The sequence below is a fragment of the Martes martes genome, assembly GCF_963455335.1.
Source record: "Martes martes genome assembly, chromosome: 4".
NCBI classification, from domain to species: Eukaryota; Metazoa; Chordata; class Mammalia; order Carnivora; family Mustelidae; genus Martes; species Martes martes.
The window spans coordinates 35,376,227-35,397,869 of NC_137891.1; the positions used below are offsets into that span (position 1 = coordinate 35,376,227).

Sequence of the window (21,643 nt, forward strand, 5' to 3'; positions counted from 1 at the left end):
CCGATCCCATCTTGTTTCATTTATTCTTTTCCTACCCCCCAAGCCCCCCACATTGCATCTCTACTTCCTCATATCAGGGAGATCATATGATAGTTGTCTTTCTCCTATTGCCTTATTTCGCTAAGCATAATACCCTCTAGTTCCATCCACATCATCGCAAATGGCAAGATTTCATTTCTTTTGATGGCTGCATAGTATTCCATTGTATATATACACCACATCTTCTTTATCCATTCATCTGTTGATGGACATCTAGGTTCTTTACATAGTTTGGCTATTGTAGACATTGCTGCTATAAACATTCGGGTGATTAAGTAGTTTTGCATCTTGACTGCAGTGTTGGTTACACAAATCTTCACATGTGACAAAATGATATGTAACTGTAAAATATGTATCACATATGGGCTTACCTAAACAAAAATATTGTCTGCATTTGCTATTCTTGGGTCTTATTTATAAAAAAAGAAAAAGGAAGGAAGGGGGGAAGGAAGGAAGGGAGGGAGGGAGGGAGGGAGGGAAGGTCACTATCTGTATGTAGTTACCTCATACTTGATTTTTGTCATTTATTATGCTGTTAAGGTTCTCCCAAGTTGTTGCCTGTAGCTCAGATTTATTGATTTTCCTTGTTGTCTAGTATTTCATTGTATGTATATAACTCAGTTTATTTAATTGCTTAACAGTTGATGGACATTTGTGTTAAATATAGCATTTTGTTATGATAAAGAGAATTTCTCTAGAGAATATAGGTAAGAGTGGGTTTATTCAGTTGGAAAGCATATAAACATTCAGCTTCATGAGTTAAGGTTAAATTGTTTGCAAGTCTTCTATAAACTTCTACTCTCACCATCAGTTTAATTTGCATTTTCCTGATTACAAATGAGTTTGCTCATATTTTTACATGTACATTTACCATTCTTGTTTTTCTCTTCTGTGACAATGTGTCAGATGTGTTGCTCATTTTTTTATTGTGTTGTCTTATTCTTTCTGATTTGTAACATATCTTTATATAATCTGAATACTGGTCTTTTGTTGACTTGTTGCAAACTGGTCTCAGATGTTGGCATGCCTTCTGGTTTCTTTGTTGTACATTTTTATAAACAAAGATCTTAATATTATAATGGGGCAATTTTATCAGTCTTTCCTTCTGTGATTAGTGCTTTTGTGCCTTAAGAACTCCTTTCCCATTTGGAAATCCAAAATATGTTCTCCATGTTTTCTTCTACAAGTTTTAACATTTTGCAATCCCTCTGGGATTGATCTCTGGGTATGGCTCCTCCTTGACTTTTGGCTCAGTGAATTATTTCCTCCTTTGTGAGAGCTCTGTTGTCTTTTAATTCCATCTTCCCACCCTTGACTGGTACTGCTGCTTGCTCTGTCTCTTCAAATTGTGATATTTTTTTTTCCTTTTGGTATGCCTTGTAATTTTTTCCTGATAGCCAGACATGATGTACCAGGTGATAGGAACTGCTATAAATAGATCTTTAGTATCCTGGTGGTGAGATTTTCAGGGAGGGGAGGCGCTCTGCACGTCCTATGATTAGGTCTCAGTCTTTTAGTGAGCCCGTGTCTCTGGACTGTGACCTTCACAATGTTCTAGTTTTTTTCTCCTCCTTTTCTCAGGATGGCTAGCGTGGGCTGCAGTTGAGTATTTCCTTCCTCCCACAGTGGAAGGCTAGAGGAGACTGGATCCAGTATTTCCCCTCCCCACATCAGTTAGGTCTTCATAACACTCCAGCAGGTTAGGCTCTAGCTAACTAGTTTACTCTGAGGGCAGGTTTTGTTAAGAACAGAGTGCTCTGGGGCCCCTGGGTGGCTCAGTTGGTTAAGCAACTGCCTTCGGCTCAGGTCATGATCCTGGAGTCCTAGGATCGAGCCCCACATCGGGCTTCCTGCTCAGCTGGGAGTCTGCTTTTCCCTCTAACCCTCTCCTATCTCATGCTCTCTCTCTCTCTCAAATAAATAAGTAAAATCTTAAAAAAAAAGAAAGAAAGAAAGAAAGAAAGAACAGAGTACTCTGGCATATTTCAAAATGGTTCCTTTCCCCCTTTGCATTCTGGAAGCTGGAGGAGGTTTTCCTCTGACACTGAGGATCCCCCTTTTTATGGATGGGTTCCCCTGGCACTTTAGTTGTCCCCACAGAGATTCCAGCAACTAAGAAATGACAACTCCGGTCTTCCTACCCCAGCCCTGCTTCCTATGGCAGTTTCTGCGAGTAAGTCCCTGCCCAGGGAAGCCAAGACTCCCTGTATTCCCCTGCTCCTCTTTCCAATCTTGGGGGCAGAGGTTTTTCCTGTGTCCTTCCCTCTCTCACAGATCCAAGAAGAGTTACTGAATTCTGCTTGTTAGGACAGAGTGGTGATTTCCAAGCCCCTCACGTGTGGAACCAGACACCAAAACTCCTCTTTTGTCTTTTAATACCCGAGTGACTGAGAAGGTCCAGGAAGAAACGTCCACTATGGCAAGATTTGGGAAGACGGCCAGTTCTTCCTTAGGCAGCTTTGAAAGAAATTTTGGTCAAGTGATGGGCTTCTTTACGGTAGCCAAGGCATTTGTGTCTTAGCAGTTCTCCAAGTGCTTGAGTGTCACATACTAAAAAGCTAAAGAAACCGGGGCGCCTGGGTGGCTCAGTGGGTTAAAGCCTTTGCCTTCGGCTCAGGTCATGATCCTGGGGTCCTGGGATCGAGCCCCGCATCAGGGTCTCTGCTTGGCAGGAAGCCTGCTTCCCTCTCTCTCTCTCTCTCTGCCTGCCTCTCTGCCTATTTGTGATCTCTCTGTCAAATAAGTAAATAAATAAATAAATCTTTAAAAAGCTAAAGAAACCAAAAAAACAAAAACAATGAAACTGTTCTCACCATTTGAACTGCGGTTCAGATCATTTAAAGAAACCATTTGTTGAGAAAGAAAGCATAAATTTAAAATGCCTGTTTGCATGGTATGCAGAGGACGGATTCTGTTTTTGGAGACACCCTGCAGTTCATTGGCAACGTCGCTGGACAAGGAGTCAAGAGCCTGGGGATTAAGCCTTGATCTGTCATTACATGATCTCGAAACCTCCTTGTAGCCAAAGTGTGTTCAGCTGCATGTAACAAGAATCCTTCTACAGTAGCTTAGCCAAATGGAGGGGTTTCTTTCCTTTCCTTTTCTCTTCTCTTTTCTCTCTTCTCTTCTCTTTTCTCCTCTCTTCTCTCTTCCCCTCCCCTCCCCTCTCCTCTCCTCTCTTCTTTTTTTTTCTCTCATGTAACAGCCCAGGAGCAGGCAAACCAGGGCCAGTGTACTGGCGCTTTTTTTCAGTTTAATCTTCACAGCCTGTGGCTTTTGTCTTCATGCTTGTCACTTCATGACTGCAAATATGTCTTTATCTCTGGCATTGAATCAATGTTTCAGGCATGAAGAAGAGGAAGGGCAAAGATCAAAAAGTGAGTGGAGAGCTCTTCTAAGGAGCTTTTCCAGAAGCCCCACATAGTAACTTAAGCTTACATGGCCAGGGCCCAAACTGTGCCACCTGCCCATCCTTAGCTGCAGTTTTTACAGGGCAAATTGCTGCTCTGAACAAAACCAAGGTTCTGTAAGGAAAAACAGTAGACAGGGCCTTGGGTAGGCAACCAGCAGTGTCTGCCCCACCCTCTAAGCTTCCAATGGGAATGCCTGTCCCCCCCCACCACCCCCACCACCCCCCTCCCCCTGCAGGGTTGTTTGTTTGGATGTCTGAATGGAAGATCAAATGCAAGAACACTTCATAGACTATAAACTGTATTTCATAAACACAGTGGAAATACTCTGTTTTTAAAAAGATTTATTTAATTAATTTCTTTATTTGAGAGTGAGAGATAGAACACAAGTAGGAAGGAGGGGCAGAGGGAGAGGGAGAAGCAGACTCTCTGCTGAGCAGGGAGTCCAATGTGGGGCTCGATCCCAGGACCCTGGGATCATGACCTGAGCTGAAGTCAGAGGCTTAACCAGCTGAGCTATCCAGGAACCCCCAGTGGAAATACTCTGACCTCTTTTCTTAGAGAGCAAATCCGATGTTAACAGAAAGTCCAGCTGAATGTAAAGATTTGGGTAATCACTATCTCTTGAACCTCATCTCATTCTCTTGTTGACATCTTTAAATAGTGCAAGAACTTGTGTTTTCATGAATATGCATCCTCAAATACCTATCTTCAGACTATTGTCAGAAGTTGTGGTGGACATTGGTTGATTTCCTCCACAATAATCTCTTTCCCCTTCCTCTCAGTATCCTGAATGACCTTCCATGTGATTTTTCTTTGGAATGATCCTCCCCTCCCCTCCACGGATAAGGCTTGATTAGTTCAAAGTGATTCAGCAAAGTATAGTGACTGATACAGTGATGGGCAATCTGAGAGGCCTCAGAACCTGGGACTGCCAGAGTGCTGACACTGTCTTCCTGGGGGACACATATGTTATCTTAAACTGCTACAGGGAGGTTTTTTTTTTTTTTTTTTTTTAAAGATTTTATTTATTTGACAAAGATCACAAGTAGGCAGAGAGGCAGACAGAGAGAGAGGAGGAAGCAGGCTCCCTACTGAGCAGAGAGCCCGATGTGGGGCTTGATCATAGGACCCTGGGATCATGACCTGAGCTGAAGGCAGAGGCTTTAACCCACTGAGCCACCCAGGCACCCTACAGGGAGTATTTTTTGCACCAAAGGGCGGCAGCCTGAAGTGGAAATGGATCTGCAGAGAATGCCTGTGCCAAGGGAATTTCAGAAAATCAAATGATGTAGTGAACCTCTGTTTTCCCAAAACCAGCCCTACGTCTGGATATTTTTTCCCCAGCTCAATGAACCAAAATATTTCCTTGTTTTGTTATTTATTTGAATAAGTGAGTTTGAGTTAGGGGGTTCTGTTATTTGTAGCCAAAAGATTCCTGAATGATAGTGTCCATATTTGCTCCAGGAAAAAATATATGTTATTTAAAATAATATATTACATAAAAATTCTAGATGAGAACTTTGGCAGTAACCTCTTTGACATCAGTCACAGCAACTTCTTTCAAGACATGTCTCCAAAGGCAAAGGAAACAAAAGTGAAAATGAACTTTTGGGACTTCATCAAGATCAAAAGCTTCTGTGCAGCAAAGGAAACAGTCAACAAAACAAAGAGGCAACCCACAGAATGGGAGAAGATATTCACAAATGACACTACAGACAAAGGACTGATATCCAAGATCTCAAACTCAACACCCCAAAAACAGATAATCATGTCAAAAAAGGGGCAGAAGACGTGAACAGACACTTCTCCAAAGATGACATACAAATGGCTAACAGACACATGAAAAATGTTCATCATCACTAGCCATCAGGGAAGTTAAAATCAAAACCACATTGAGATACCACCTTACACCAGTTAGAATGGACAAAATCAAAAGGACAGGAAACAAGTGTTGGAGGGGATGTGGAGAAAGGGGAAACCTCTTACACTGTTGGTGGGAATGCAAGTTGGTGCAGTCACTTTGGAAAACAGTGTGGAGAGTCCTCAAAAAATTAAAAATAGAGCTACCCTATGACCCTACAGTTGCACTACTGGGTATTTACCCCAAAGATACAGATGTAGTGAAAAGAAGGCCCAAATGTACTCCAATGTTCATAGCAGCAATGGCCACAATTGCCAAACCGTGGAAAGAGCCGAGATGCCCTTCAACATATGAATGGATAAAGAAGATATGGTCCATATATACAATGGAATATTACGCACCCATCAGAAAGAATAAATACCCCAATTTTTTATCAATAAGGATGGGACTGGAAGACATTATGCTGAGTGAAATAATCAAGCAGAGAAAGTCAATTATCATACGGTTTCATTTACTTGTGGAGCATGAGGAATAATAAAGAGGGCATTAGGAGAAGGAAAGGAAAAGTGAAATGGGGTGAATTGGAGGGGGAGATGAAGTCTGATTGGAGTCTGAGAAACAAACTGAGGGTTTTGGAAGGGAGGGAGGTGGGGGGATGGGTGAGCCTGGAGGTGGGTATTAAGGAGGGCACGGCACATATTGCATGGAGCACTGGGTGTGGTACATAAACATAGAATCTTGGAACATGAAAAAAAGAATTAAGATGTTAAAAAAGTAAAATAATACATTACTTATATATCTATATTTTTAAAATAATATGTTAATATAGTACATATTTATGTGTATATATGTAATATACACAAACCTGTCTGTATATTACATATATAATATGTATTCATACATATACATATTGGTATATACATGAGTTTATTCTGAGATTTATAGTCCTTCCCAGATTAAGGTCATAAGGTCTGAATGTTACTAAGAGAGCCTGTCACTCTCTGTAATAAATGGCCTGCATAGCATCTATCTAGAAGATTTTAAACTGTGAAAGGTTAGGACCTGAGTCCCATACTTTTGGGGACTGTACTTATCACCCTGTAATAGAAGATTTGCCCCTGGGTACTTTGAGCCAAAAACCAATTAGGCTGAGATATGTCAGTATTCTTGTAGGTGTGTTTCCTGTTTCCTGTTTGCAAAGGCAACTGCAGAAGAAACAAAAGTAACGGCCTTACATAATGCTTACTGAACTGTCAAATGTTCAAGTAAAATATTCATTAATTATGAGTGATCTCAGTTGCAGGGCCCTTGAGCTGCTGGTGATAAAATCTGTCGTGATCCTGTGGAAGGCTCTGTGACCCAAGACGCTGCCCGACTGTACATTGTGAGTTCCCTTTTTTAACCTCTCGAATGTGTGGGTTTTAAATTGTGATTATTATTAAGTTATGATTCAGAATGCAAAAATGTTGCATCTCTGGTAGGTTGTTGCGTGTTTATATGTTTGCTGTCTGGTAAATAACAAATGCTAGCTTATTAATCTGCCATCAAACCTTGGCCACAAGGTATCTATTTCCACTTTAATTCTTGATGAATTTGTATGTTACTGACAAGAAAACTATGACATGTTTTCATTTTTTAAAAAAAATCTGTTCTCTTCTGTGGTGACTCTGATTAAATGGAAACCTTATTTATGTGTGAGAAATTTGCTTTAAAAAAAAAAAAAACACAAACAGGAGACATGATCACGAAGGTAAAAACCTGACTTTCTTCCTGGGGGGAAAAAACACAATATATATGTACCCTTCCTTACTTTCTAAATCTACTCTTTTGGTGTGGAAAATTGAAGACAATATTGTGCAGCAAGTAGATGGGATTTTTTTTTTTAATTCAGAAACAATTCTTTTGAAATTCTATTATGGTATAATTAGGGCAGCAGCACCCGCAGTTGTGGATTTCCTGTTAAGATAGGAACATCATTACTTTCCTAATTTGTTGATGTGGGTGGGTCTCAAAAGCCATCTCATTGAATATTTAGGAAATTGGCTTTTCAGGAGGGGAAATCTACTGGTATATGAAGTTCTTGGAAATTTTTCAAGATATGCTAATGGTCCCAGATGAGAGCCAGATAAGATTTATAAGCAAGGTAATAATATGGCTTAGACCCTGGTAATACTTTTTTATGGCTGTTTGTAAACAAGGCATCAATGTTAATCTAACGTTTACTTGCCCAGGTAGTTTGAAATGAAGAACAAATGGCAAAAATAAAGTAAATGTGGGTGAGAACGGAACCTTATTTTGTATTTTTGTGATGTGGCAGGGAAAGGAAATAAGTTGATATAAAATGAAATTTAAGTGGACTCATCTCTTTTTCATCCCACTTTGTTTATTCCCATTAAGTCTCTTTGGTTTGGGTATTAGATGAACAACATGACTTATCTGGATGTAACAAGAAAGTGAAAGTGAAAAATTCCGTATTCCAAATCTGATAGGACAGTCCTTTTAATGAGATACATAGGACAGTAATGAAATATTTGAAGTCATGCTAAACAAACTCTAACTTTTTTTTTCTTTATATCATCGAGAACTGAGCCTCAACCCCAATACATTTCTCCTGGAGACCAAGATAGAATTGCGCATTTAAGTTGGTAGTGATCAGACAGCCCTAGAGGCTCTTTCTTCTTATGATAATCTGGTTGAAATACTTATAATCATCACAACCATAAACATGATAGTAGCCATTGCATGAGTTCCTTGGATCTTTCTGACATCAAACTAAATAAGGAAAATGTGTGTTCTTGCCCAAAAGATAGGAAAGCATGAGTTAAGATTTAATATAAGCACCATTCCCATTGACCTGGAGGTACAAAGAATCAACATGTCTGCTATCAGCTTCTGGTGTCCCTGCCCCTCTTCAAGCATGCAGGTCTCTCTTCTGTGATCTTGGGGACAAGTCCCTACTGTAGATTCTCTGTGTGAGTGAGCCCCAGCTACACTCAACTTCATCTCTGGTTTCTGTAGAGCAAAGAGAGGCTAGGCTGTAGGAGTTCATGCCGCACATTCAAGGCATCTTCCAGAATCAAAAAAGGACAATTTGAATGAGAAATTGATAGGAAAAGTCTTGAGGCAGTGAAGGAGCCACTTCCTGCTCAACAACTATTGTCTTGAGAGCGGAGTGGGTACAGCACGGATGAGGAGACTAAACCTCCTAACTGGGGCTTTCCAACTGGATGGCTGAAGTTGGCAAATACTGTCCCATTTCCTGTGCTTTCTGGAATCTTGTTCAAGAATTTCAGATACTCTTACCTAGTGACAGAGATCTTGATAGCAATAGATAGGAAAGATATATGCAAAGAAACTATTTTAAGGTGAAGTTTATGACTAGAGTCCAGGTTTACAATGATTTCTGATTTCCTGTCACCTGGGTTTCTCTCTTTAGCTCCTTTAGGCTGGAGTCATTCCGTCTAGATCCTCAAGAAATCCTTACCTTCCCCAAGGCTTCCTATGTAACTACCTTCTCAGTTACATGACATTGCATGGAATTCTATTTTTCTATAGTTTTATGCACTAACGACCCTTTTCCTTCTCCTCTTAAAAAATATGATTTTGATCCTTTTAGCCTGGGAGCTCACCACTCTTTATTTTCAATGTCTTATAAATTCTCCTCTATCAAAACAAACAAACAAAACAAACAAACAAACAAACAAAAATACCTCTTGTGTCAACAGAATGTCTTTCATTCGAGAACAGTCATGAGGAGAGATTATCTCAGAAGCTGAGAACACAAGATGCCAAATATCTAGGGGATAATTAAAGTATGCTTCCAGATGTTTTCAGAGACAAATACTGATCATCCAAATAATTGATTCCCTGACAATCATTTTCCACACAGTCATGTTCTTAATGTAAAAATAGCCAATAAATTCAGTGAAAAAAAATAATAAACCAAGCTGCTTTTTTATTAGTATGTAGGGGGAAAAAAAAGAATAGAAAGAGAGCAATTGATTTCTAGCAACTTTGCGACATGTAGACTGTGTCATATAGACTTAGGGGCAGGTTGTTTAGTGACAGTAGATAAATGATTGCAATTAACCAAAAAGTGTTGATTAAGCACCTACCAATTTGAGCCCTGGTGGAGAATGATATAATCCAAATTGGACTTGTATATCCTATAACATAATGTTCCTAGAAACATAATTCATTTATTCATCCAATAAATACATATTGAATACTTGCTCTATGACAGGCACAGTGTTAAATCATGGTGATATTAATGGGGGACAAGACAGGCAGGGTTTCTGCCTACAGTTGAGTGTTGTGGGATGGGACGGACATGGTCATCAAATAACTGTGCACATTTTACCAATGTGATCACTACTATGATGGGAAAAAACCAAACACGGGAAGCTGAGACCATAAAATACAGGTGCTACATTTAGATAAGTAGTCATCAGGGAAGACTTCCCTGAAGAAATCTGAAGAGGTTGGGAGCATGGAGGAGAGTGTTCTGGGAGGACCTAAGGTAGCAGGGAACATAGCACTTACTGGGAACTGAACCCAGGCCAGTGTTGCTGGAGAGCAAGAGGGACATGATGTGAGGGAAAGCTAGAAAAGTGGCAGGGGTAGATCATGAAAGACTTAGTAGAACATGAATGAACATGAATAGTTTCTAACAGAATGAGTCCCATTGTCTTCTATCACTAGTGTGAAAATAAAAGAAGCTTGTGACTTTATAACGACTGTGCTCTTTGGGAGATGATATTCATTCATCCTTTCTTTCATTCACTCATTCAGCCAATGCACACAAGACAAAATCCCTGTTCACATGGATCCTAAATTCTAATGGAACAAGCAGATAATATGCCAATAAGGAAATGTATAGGTCTTAATGTAAGTGTTTTTTCATGAGCGGTGTGGGTAGTCTTTAGGTGAAATTTAAAAAGTAATTTCAAATACTTATTGTATTGCATCTAAGTGTAGTGATTCCTTTGTTTAGTTAAGTAAAGTGATATGTTCTAGCAGCGCGAAGACCATGCTTAGACAGGTGTTCTTCATGGCACTTAATTCAGTGAAAGATTTTAGAGACACTCCAAGAGAGGACATAAGAGAGGGAAGCTGTGAGATTTGTATACTTGTTTCTGAGGATTTAGTGATACCACAGCCCACCTTGCACCTTACCTCCTCGTCTTGGAGTGGTGGGCAGGAGAGGAGGGGAGCAATAAAAAGACTTAAATGAAAACAATGGAAGCTAACATTGATGGAGAAGGATCCAAGAAGGAGAGTATTTCAGCGTCTATTTGTTTTAACACAGAGCTTGGTATGTCTTATTATACACTTAATATACTTTGTAGATTCTGCACATTTACCATCTCCAAAAAACATACACATCTTAAAATCAATGTTTACATTTAAGGAAAGGTATTTCATTGTCACATTCCCAAAAGCTGTTATTTAATTGATGATGCATCTTAAAGTAATAAGTGACTTACAACTCAGAAAAACAGACATATCTGGAACCTTGTTTGAGTCTTTTTTGAAGATCTCCTGATTGGCAGTGTTTCCATATCTGCATATAAGGTATCACCATTGATGGAATTAAACCAGGGCAACTGTGAGAGTCACCTTCAGGTCTTGCTTGTGGAAATCAGAGGAGAGTTCATTAGAGCCAAGGGAGGCATAATAATAATCTGTTTCAGTCTCCAGGAACATCTTTATTTCCGATATTCAGATTGCATGAATCAAAGTGATTATTTCTAGGTATGCCAAGAAGAATAATGGAAATGTTAGTGGGATCCTGGGGTCCTTTAGTACAGGGTTTCTCAACTGCAGCTCTGTTGACATTTTGGACTAGATCATTCTGTCACAAGGGGCTGTCCTATGCAGTGGAGAATGTTTGGGAGCACTCTGGTGCCAGTAGTATCCCACCGTCATGACAGTCGTCTCTTGTATTGCTAATGCCTTAGTATATGTAATCAGTGACTCCCAGCACTGTGTTCTAGCTTTGTGTTATGGTTGTACTGCAAACATGTCCAATCCTAAATGCATAGCTTTCAGTTTAACAGGATGGTATCTTTATAATTCTATAGTTCTTACATCACAATTAAAAATAATATTATGAAACCAGACTTAGAAGGGTAACTAATTAGATTTTTACGCAGTCAAACATGTGAAATCCTAACATGGCAATACGGTTTCGTGTGGGACGAGGGTGCCTATACTTTGAGAGGCTTGTTTTATTTGTTACAATGTTATAAAATTTTATCCTCAAAGTTTAAAACTTAGTGGCTCACCTATTTTTTTTTAAAGATACATTTATGGGAATCTTAAAAAGACTGCAACTCAATCAGTTGCAAGAATTAATAGCCTTTTGGGGACACAGAGAAACTTAAATGAGGTACATTTAATGAGTGCAATTGTAGTTTTATGGGAAGCTTAGAACAACAGAGAGAAAAAAGTGCCACTCCTTTGTCCTTTGGTGATGGTACTTGACATTTAAGTATAAGTTATTACAATTATATAGTGGTTTAATGTTCCCTTAGTATCTGTGGTTTAATCAAAGTTTCTGAAAATGGGAAGAGTGTGTGTTCTCTCTGTCACTGTTAAGCGAAGCAATGGCATTTGAAAATCACTTCAATCATGCATGATTAGATCTCCTAAAGTGGTGTTTTACTATCCTGTGGTACTGGGAAGACTTAATATTGCATAAATTTACTTAGACATGTGACTAATATATGGCACTGTTAGGGAAACTAGTTTTTAAAATTCTTTTTTACTGTTATTATTTACCTCAACGCCTCTTGCCTCAAAATATTGCATATACTTCAAATGACACCAATATTATTTTGCAAAATAGAGCTTTCTTTCATTTCCCTATAATGTTGAGTCATAGTTAAAAACTACCATTGTCTCAAAAATAAAGTTCTAATTCTTTTTCATGGTGCTCAAAGCTTTCTACTAACTGACTACAGCCCAGCTTTTCAGATTCATCTTCTTAACTCCGTTTGCTCCTGTCTCCATATTGCTCTCTGACAGCCATGAACCAAGCGGCCTGAGCAGCATAACGAACATCTCCTTGGCCTTTTCTGCCTTCTTAGCTCTTCTCATGCTGTGATCCCTAACCTCTGAAATTCAAATTCATGCTTAAGAATCATTTCTTTCATGGAACTTTCCAGATGTTCTCAGTTGGAATTAAACTCTCTCCCTTTCTCCACCCCAACCCTGTCTCTGTCTCTCTCTCTCCCTCTCTTCTTTTCTCCTTCCTTCCATTCCATCCCTCTTTCTCTCTTCCCTATAATGCTTAGAAAGCATTAGACTCGTGCTTTTCAAACTATCCTTGGAGAGGGCTGGATTTCTTTTTTTTTTTTTAATTTCCAATCCATCACATGCCAATACGTATCTTCTTATCTACAATGAGTACTTAGACCTCTCTGTGAGAAACTGACTATGCCGGTTCTGCATGTACCCCATCTGTACTCTATCCAGTGAGATGAGTTCACTTGATCACATGTTTGGGTATTACAGCAATGTCCAACTACTGGAAAAATGTCTAAACAATTACTTGCAATATCTATACTAACCCTATTGCAGTCTGAAAAGAATAGTTCGTGGGGTGGCTCTGCTCCACAGACACTTTAAATAGCACTGCCCCAGATATTAAGCTCCATGAGGACAGGGCCTGCGTCTGCTTTTTCCATCATTATAATTCTAGCCCCTGACATTGCCTGTCACCTAGTAAGCACACGTATTACGTGTAGAAGTATCATGTTATAGGTAATAGCACCTGTCTGCAAAGTAGCTTGGATCAGATCTTGATCAATTTTTAGCACCCGGATTATCATGCCTTACTTATATCAGAAAATAGGAATGAATGAGAATACCAGACTGATTTATTAAAAAAAAAAATCTGCTCTTTAGTGTAAAAGCTACTGAAATAAAATGCACCCTCGTCTTCCTACTGCCGGTATGGCCTTTATAAGTGAAGAGCACTTGATCAGTAATTTAATTTTCTTTCACTGGATAGTTGCAAAAACTCATTGCACTCATATTCACTTAGGTAAAATAAAAGGAGTTTAAAAGAAGTCTTAAACACTTAGCCTGTTAAATAGCAATATTGAGAAATTGAGAGAAATGTATTCCTAGAAGAAAAAAAACCCCACAAAAACAAAACTATATTTAAAGACTTTCTTTATGCCGCTCAAGGGGACACATTGAAAGTCTTCACTAGTCTAAAATTGTGTTTCTGAAAATGAGAATCACATGGAGTTAATTTAACATCTACCACTGTAATTTCTACTGGGAAAAACACCTGGGACGTTAATTTTTCAAAATTTAAAAGGTAAGAGATTCAGAATAAATTATTTGATGATGCTATTTGAACATAGATTTCTAACTTTCAGTAGCTCAAGAGTATCTTTCTGAAGTGATAAGAAGTCACTATAGTTGGACACTTCATTGAGTATTTCATTATTTTCAAGTTAACAGCCAAGAAAAACAAGAACATTTACTATATGTGTTTCCCACCCTTATTAGCCACTTATTTTTCCATGGAACATTTGTTATTTCTGGGAAACATATGGCATATGACCAGAACCATAATTAGTAACAGTTTGATGTTATAGGAATTCAAATTTTGGCAATTTCTAGCTTTTCTAGATCGGTGACTTCCTCTGAAATATACAAGCAGCAAATACAGATCCTAAGGTTGCATTCTGGAGTCAGTTTTTTCCTCCTTTACCAATAGGTATTTGCCTGTTTCAAGGAGGTATTTGAAGATTCTTGCAAACGCATATATAGCTCTGCTCCAGAGCCAAAAGGGGCCAGAAGAAGACACTGTTTTAAACATATACCGTATTATTTTTGCATATATTTGCATATATCAACTTATTTAATCATTGCAAATAGAGGCAGGAAGACATGAATTTGTCCAAGGCACTTCAATGGGAAATTGTTGAGATTTACCTTAGAAAGTCTGGCTCGAGACTCTGCTCTTTCAGATCATAGTGTCTCTTGTGCAGCATTGCTTATCTAAGGAGATGAAAAGTTCCAGAATTGCATAGGTAGAATCCTGCCGAAGTAAGTATTTCTTTTTTTTTTTTTTAATTTTTTACTTATTTTCAGCGTAACAGTATTCATTGTTTTTTCACCACACCCAGTGCTCCATGCAATCTGTGCCCTCCCTAATACCCACCACCTGGTTCCCCCAACCTCCCACCCCCCGCCCCCGAAGTAATACTTACTTACTTAGTAACTGGGAATTCTGGGTAACTGGAGGAAAGAGGCAAGAAGCCATTAGTTGGCAGCTCATTTTGAGCAATTTTCTAGCATCTATAAACCAACAGGTAGTTGTTATCAACACAGGATCTGGGAGTGGTCTGCAGAGTTGGTCACCTTCACATAGAATCCCCCAAAACAGCACTATCTTTGAATCAGAAGGATGGACAATTTGTACAATCATTGTACTACAAACCTTTGAGGGTTTTCAAGCACTCATTACATATACATATATCATAAGCAAGAAGCAGCATTTTGGGGAAAGAATGTGTGCTTATTTATTAATTCATGTCTTTTTCTTTAAGACTTAAAGTACCACGGGAGATGAGTTAGCAGAGAACCCTTAGACTTTCCAAAGGGACATATACCACTGAGTTCTAATATGCATCCCAGCTAGGGGACAAAGGACAACCATTTTTGCTTTGTGTTAGGAGCCATGGTTGCTGAGACTGATTATTCACAGAAGCAAGGTAAAGCATCTCATCAATCTCAAAATGTAGTTTGTCATCCTTTGTTACTAATGGAGTTATTAAGGACTGAAAATGCAACATTGCTTAGCAACATGCATCATAGTTATTTACTCTTTTGAGCAGCAGTGGCAGCAGCTAGTCTGTCTTATAAAGGTCTTAGGGGCTATTTTCACTTTCCTTTCATCTAACCTTGCTCGTATTCATTGCTATGGTAGTAATCAAAGTGCTTAGACTGTGGCTTGGTGGGCGTGGGTTGGGGTATAGTCCCATAAGTACAGAAATCAGCCCTGAAAGCTAGTGTTAGTTCAGTCTAGAGCCAAAAGGAAATTAGGCTATGGGTAAGAAAAAGTAGTGAAAGATTCCTACAACTCTAGTGTTCTATATAAGTCTTCTAATTTTCCCTACTGGCAAGTATGTGATGGTGGTGATGTCATCCCTGTGAGATGTGGGAAATTGCTGTGATGCCGTTCAGACTTCTTATTTTGTTGGCTCTGGTCTTTCAGGCAATAATGACAGTCCATATTAACCAAAAACCATACAGGATAATCCTTATTTCCTCCTAAGAAAAAGGTAACCCCCCCCAAAAACCCAAAGAAATCATCTTTATTTCCTCGTGATGAAAAAGTAACTCTTTCACTAATAGCAGTTCTAGCACTCCCCTGCCATTTACACTTCACAAGTGTGTTGAGAATGAGTTGGTGTCTGGGGAAAATTTGATCTGGATAAACTTCTACCAAAGCCCTCCTTTCTTCTCCAAATTGGAATAGTGACTGTACATCTGAGAATCTTGGCATTCTTCTACTGTCTTCCCTTTCTCGGCCGCCACAGTCGTCCTAGCTCGGACTCTTAAATCCTGGTGTTCTAACTTGGCCTCTGTTCGGCTGATGAACAAGAAATCCTGTGGTTGGGGCCATCTTGCAGGCCCCAAGACTGTCTCTGAAGAGGCTTGAACAATTGTGGGAGGAAAGAGGGGCCAACCTTCTCGCATGAAAACAATGGGCAAAGAATCAGTTCACTGCTAAAAAACAGAAGCAGCTATTCATCCTGAGGGGGAGATGTTCCACTTGGGACTGTCACCCAATGATTGATGTTGTTCAGTCCCAAAATGTATGGAGGGGCTTTGGGGATTTGAATTAGTGAGCGGATTGTTGGATTCTTTGCCCCTCGTGGGGAAGGGTCCTGGAATGTGTGTCTCTTCTTCCTGTAGTTTCAGTTTTCAATGCTTTCCACATCCTTGGCTTTACTTTTGCTTTGTTGTGTCCTAGAATCACTAATTAATTATGGACCCAGTTCCTTCTGTGCACTTGCTAATTGGATGTTTTGGAAAATTGCTTCATGCTGGCTTAAATAATAAGGAGACAATTAGAAGGCTGAGAGGTGCTGGGAAAGATAAAGAGGCCATGGCCATAGGAAATCCAGCAGATATCACCCAAGATATGTTACCCCAGTAACCAGGGGAGACAGAGCACTGGGACAGAGCAGTTTGGAAAAAAAAAAAAAAAAAAAGAAAGAAAGAAATCCTCACAATGATGTGCTGAAAGGGACAGGGTCAGCAAGAGGGTCCATTGTTGAGAAGAACATTTTCATGGAAGGAATTTTGTTTGAAGGTTGTATTGGGTGGCAGCTCTGGCCAGCTGGTGCCGCCCACTGGGGAGGGAGGGTTCCCTAAAAATAGGAGGAAGGGTCAGGACTTGGAAATCTGACACACTGACATCTGTGTCTGGACTCTGCCATTTACTCACTGTGAGATTCAGAGCAAATGATTTTACCTCTCTGAGCATCCAGCTCTTCATCTGTGAAATGAAAAATGATCGTACTTGTCTCATAGAATTGTGGTGGGGACTAAGTGGGATCAAGTTGGTGAGTGTCTAGACCACTTCCTGGCACATAGCAAACTCTCAGTTCTGTCTAGCCACAATTGTTATACAGTTGTGTTTTCAATTAATGATGTAATTATAACAAAGACATTAACATAGGTGAGGCCTGACAGCTCAGGAAGGGTTGGTGTTAAAATACATTGTAGGAGAATAAATATTCTCATTCCTTCCTTTCTACTCTTTTTTCTGGCCAGTTTGTTTTCTCCCCTTCTCCCTCAGCCCCCTCTCCTTCTTAGGGAGAAGAGAATAATTTAAAAATTGAGTAAGAAAAGTGCAGCTGTTCAGCCAAGGGCTTTGGTTTGGGGAAGGAAGCTACCAGAGCACAGCTGGCTAAGTAACCCAAGGGAATCATTCCCAAAGTACAGTCTATCATTCTGTGCCACTACTTATATGTCATTTAGACATAGGTAATTTGCCATTCAGAATCTAGATTTTTCTCCCTCATTAGAATGTAAGCCTCCAAGGCAGCAAGGATTTTTGTCTCTTTTGTTCACTGTTAATTCTCTAGTGTCTAAAACTAGTCTATGCACATGGTATGTGCTCAGTGAATATTAGTTGTAGGGACAGTAGGAGGGAGGGAGAAAGGGAGACATGGAGAATAGAAGGAAGGGAGGAGGGAAGGGAAAAAGGAAGGAAAGACAGATGAATGAACCTTACCTAGTAGATCTTAAGGCCAAAAAGAAAAAAGGTGGGGGGGGGGTAATTAGAAAGAAGACTCTCCTGGATACTCTAATAGGTTGACAGACAGAGGAGGCCTGTAGGTGTTCAAGTGGCAGACATTTAGTGGGCACCTGTACCTGGCCCTGAACCAGGTGATAGTGATATAACAAAAAATAAGATACTATCTTTGCTACCAAGGACAGAGGTCTAGGAAGCATCCAGATGGTCTTAAATGTGACATAACTGAGATAGCCTTTGGAGTAAAGTGGACAATTTATATGTTATCAGAGTATAAAGAGTAGGAAATAGTATTGCATGGAGCATTGGGTGTTATACACAAACAATGAATCATGGAATAGTCCATCAAAAACTAATGATGTACTGTATGGGGACTAACATAACAAACAAACAATAAAAGCTAGTATTCCAGTGGGGGGGTGGGTAGTGTCAAGTATATAAGAGCTGTATTAGTTTCCTAGGGCTGCCATAAGAAAATATCACAAACTGGTGGCTTAAAACAACAGAAAGTTACTCTCTTACAGTTCTGGAGGCTAGAAGTCTGCCATCAAGGTGTTGGTAGGACCATGCTCCCTCCAGAGACTTTAAAGAAGAATACTTCCTTGTCTCTTTCATCTCTGATAGCCTCCGGTGTTCCTTGGTTTGTGACACTATAACTCCAATCCCCACTTCTGTCTTCACATGGCTGTCTTTCTTTTGTGTCTCTACCTTCTCCTTTTCTTCTAAGGGCTCTAGTCATATTAGATTAAGGATATTCCAGTATGACCTCATCTTAACTAATTATGTCTGCAACAACTCCATTTTCAAATTAGATCATTCTGAGGTACTGTGGCTTCAGATTTCAACGTATTTTTGTGGGGACACAATTCAACCCATAACAGTTGCTAATCTAGGACTTTAGAGACAAGGTGGAACCTTTAGGTTGACACTGGTTGTCAATATTAGGCCAGTTATATTCAGAGTAGTTCTGGGGATATCAGTATAATCTTATATTTATACTGAAATATGTATATATATATATATATATATTTATAGTACATTTACACAAATACATACACATATATGTATGTATGCATGTATATATACTCATAAACACATATGTACATATTTATATATAGAAACAAGTACATGTAGAAATTAATATTGATATGTGTGTATATGTGGGTTCATATATGTACATGTATTTTCTAACTGTCTATTGAGAGCCTGGAAGCATGATACCCCAGTAAAAATGAATGCACCCAGCTTCCACATCTTGGTTTCTAAATACCTTTCTCTAATTAAAGAAACCAGGGATCATTGGAAAAATGGCTGATTGTAGAGCTAAGGCAGAGAACATGCAAGATAAATGTGGAGCACCTTATAATGCTGGAAAGTTTGAAAGTGCTAAAAAAACCTTTTTCTTTTTTTAAAGGATAGAGCATGTCAAAAGGATACAGGAGTCAACCTCAAAGTTCTCTATAGACAAAGCTGGAACAATTTGAGCAAAAAATAAGTAATAATAATATTAGATTATAACTGAAAGAATAAAATAAATATTCATGAGTCCATAGTGATATAAATAAATGATTAAATAAATACATGGAATAGAAAGAGCATTTTTTAAAAACATGAATTCTAAACTATAAATGTAGAAGAAATGTGGGTGATAGAGAATCATCATTAGGACATCACAACAATAATTGCTGTGGGCAAGATCCACTGGTGAATCCTAAGATCGGTCGGCAGACATTTAAGGAGAAAGAGAATATTTGCATAGTCTTAATGTATTTCTCTCAAATATTTACTAATGACTGTGGTAGTTTTGATGTATATCACAGATTCTTTGATAATTTTTCATCCAGAAGGTGGAGCTTAATTTTCTGTGCGTGTAGGCTGGACTTAATGACATGCTTCTAACAAACAGAACACGGAAAGGAAGAGAGAAAATTTTCATTGGGTAAGCCTTATAGACAGCACCTTAAGCAAGTGATCAAGGTTAATGTCACTGCTGATAATCATACTGATATCATGTATCCATTGCTATGATGCAAATGAGAAGGGCACTTCTTTCCCCAGAACCCTGATCCCAGTCTAATTATGGGATGAACTGAAATTGAAGGAAAGTTTGTACAATACTTGGCCTCTTGTAAAGTGTCAAAGTCATGAAGAACAAGACCAGAAGCTGTCCCAACTGGGAGGAGTCTCAGGAGAGCTCGTGACAAATGCAGTATGGTATCCTAAGCTGTATCCTAGAAGAACAACAACAAAACAATGAAAAAACAAAACAAAACAAAAAAACCCTGAAGAAATCCAAATAAAGCCTGTAGTTTACTTAATAGTGTTGTACCAATATGAATTTTAGTTTTGATAACTACACCATAGCTGTGCAAAATGTTAGCAATAGTTGGGTAAGGGATATGAGAACGATCTATACGTACTACCTTTGCAACTTTTCCGCAAACTAAAATTATTCCAAGATAAAACATTTTCTTTTTTCTTTTTTTTCCATAATAAAACATTTTAAAAGAGGGCTCTGTGAAGAGGACTCTATCTATAGCAAAATTTTCAGACTGTCCTAGTGACAGTTCTTTTCTTATGTCACTTCCTCTGGCTCTTTTGCCTGGAGGAGATACAATTATTAGCTTTACGTTTTGGCTGAATCCTGCAAAAGATTTCATACTGGCCAAGTCTTGATATAGTCTCCCCTGCCCCCTTGTATTGTCCCTCTGGTTTTACCTCCTGCTACTCTCTTAAGTCTAGCTAGATAGAAACAGAAATAGGTAAGACTTGGGTGTCAGAAAGACTCATCTGGCAACAAGAACATAGTATAGAAAGATTTAGAATGAGCAAACTTTGGGCTTTGAGTTCTAGTTCTGCGACTCTTCACTGGGATGATACTAGCCAAATCATGTGACCTCTCTGGGCTTTTTAGCTTCTCAACTGAAAGGATTTTATCAGAGTGCTTCTAATTGTAAGTCAATGGTAATACTATCCTTGGTTATAGCAGGATATGAATTTGATTTATCCGTTCAGAAATATTTCTTTTGTATTTTGGTCCCTGGTGTGAAATTGTGAATCCCAGCCTTGGTAACAGCTGCATTCCCACCCTCTGCCCTGAGCTCAGGGCTTTGCGAGGAAGGACAAAGTATGGCCAGAAGCTGACATCATACCCGGTTCTTCTTGGTTTCAAATAATTTCCATCAAACAGAGTTTCCCAAGCTTTAGTCATCTGTGTCCCGTCTTCATGATTCTTACTATATCCACATTCCATCTATACTATTTCTTACTTAATATCTTTCTTTAAAACACTCCCTTTTTATATTTGAACTTAGATTTGCTCTAAGCAGTAATAACTGTGAAGTTACAGGTTTGAAATGCCAGTTGTATTTTGCATGATGCACATTACGAACAGACAACCAAAATCTACCATAACCTTGCACTATCTAAAATTGCCTTGAGTAACACTAGTGATATGCACTCCACACTTTGGGAAACACCTCTGTGAAGGTGAGGGGCAGAGCCCTGGAGATTTCATTGTTGTCAGTGTCCCTCCCCCACTGATCTTAGAGCTTGGGAAGACAGAAAAAGTCATTCCTTTCAATGAAAATATTAGGGAACCCATTCTAACACATTGGGGATTATTCACTTTATTTTGGTTTGGAATGAAGTACAGAAGTGACTAAGGCTTCCCTTCGTGGAAGAGACCCAAAGGAGCGGGAAGGAGGAAACAAAGATATTTTGCTGGCTTAAAAAATGAGACCGAATAGCAGAGGAAAAGTGTGGAAGAGAAAGTAATGAACTGGAATAAGATAAAGGAGCAGGAAAACAAAGGGGGTAGTGGTGGAGAATACTGCAGGGAAATGGAGGTGCTTGCAGAAGCAGAGCATTACATGAAAGGTGGGGGAGACTTTGTAGAGAGCCTCCTTTTTTTTTGGCTCCCAGGATCTCATTCATGGTGTGAGCCCTGATTCGGTACACTCGAGGGCAGCTTGAAGGGCCAAAGAAATGGTATTCCTCAGTAAACTTGCTGCTAATGGGATCATGCTCTGAACATGT

The 21,643-nt window shown here is 39.2% G+C and overlaps 1 protein-coding gene across 4 annotated transcripts in view; it reads left to right on the top strand.

Moving 5' to 3' along the window:
• The window catches only part of NCALD (neurocalcin delta), a 381,527-nt gene that overhangs the window by 226,657 nt on the left and 133,227 nt on the right, over positions 1-21,643 (top strand). For 3 of the 4 annotated variants that reach the window (XM_080802054.1, XM_080802056.1, XM_080802057.1), the window contains one exon: positions 6,611-6,697. The gene's annotated coding sequence lies outside the window, so the exon portion shown is untranslated. Of the gene's footprint in view, positions 1-6,508; positions 6,536-6,610; positions 6,698-21,643 lie in introns of those variants that run through there. The other variant, XM_080802058.1, reaches the window with a different exon arrangement.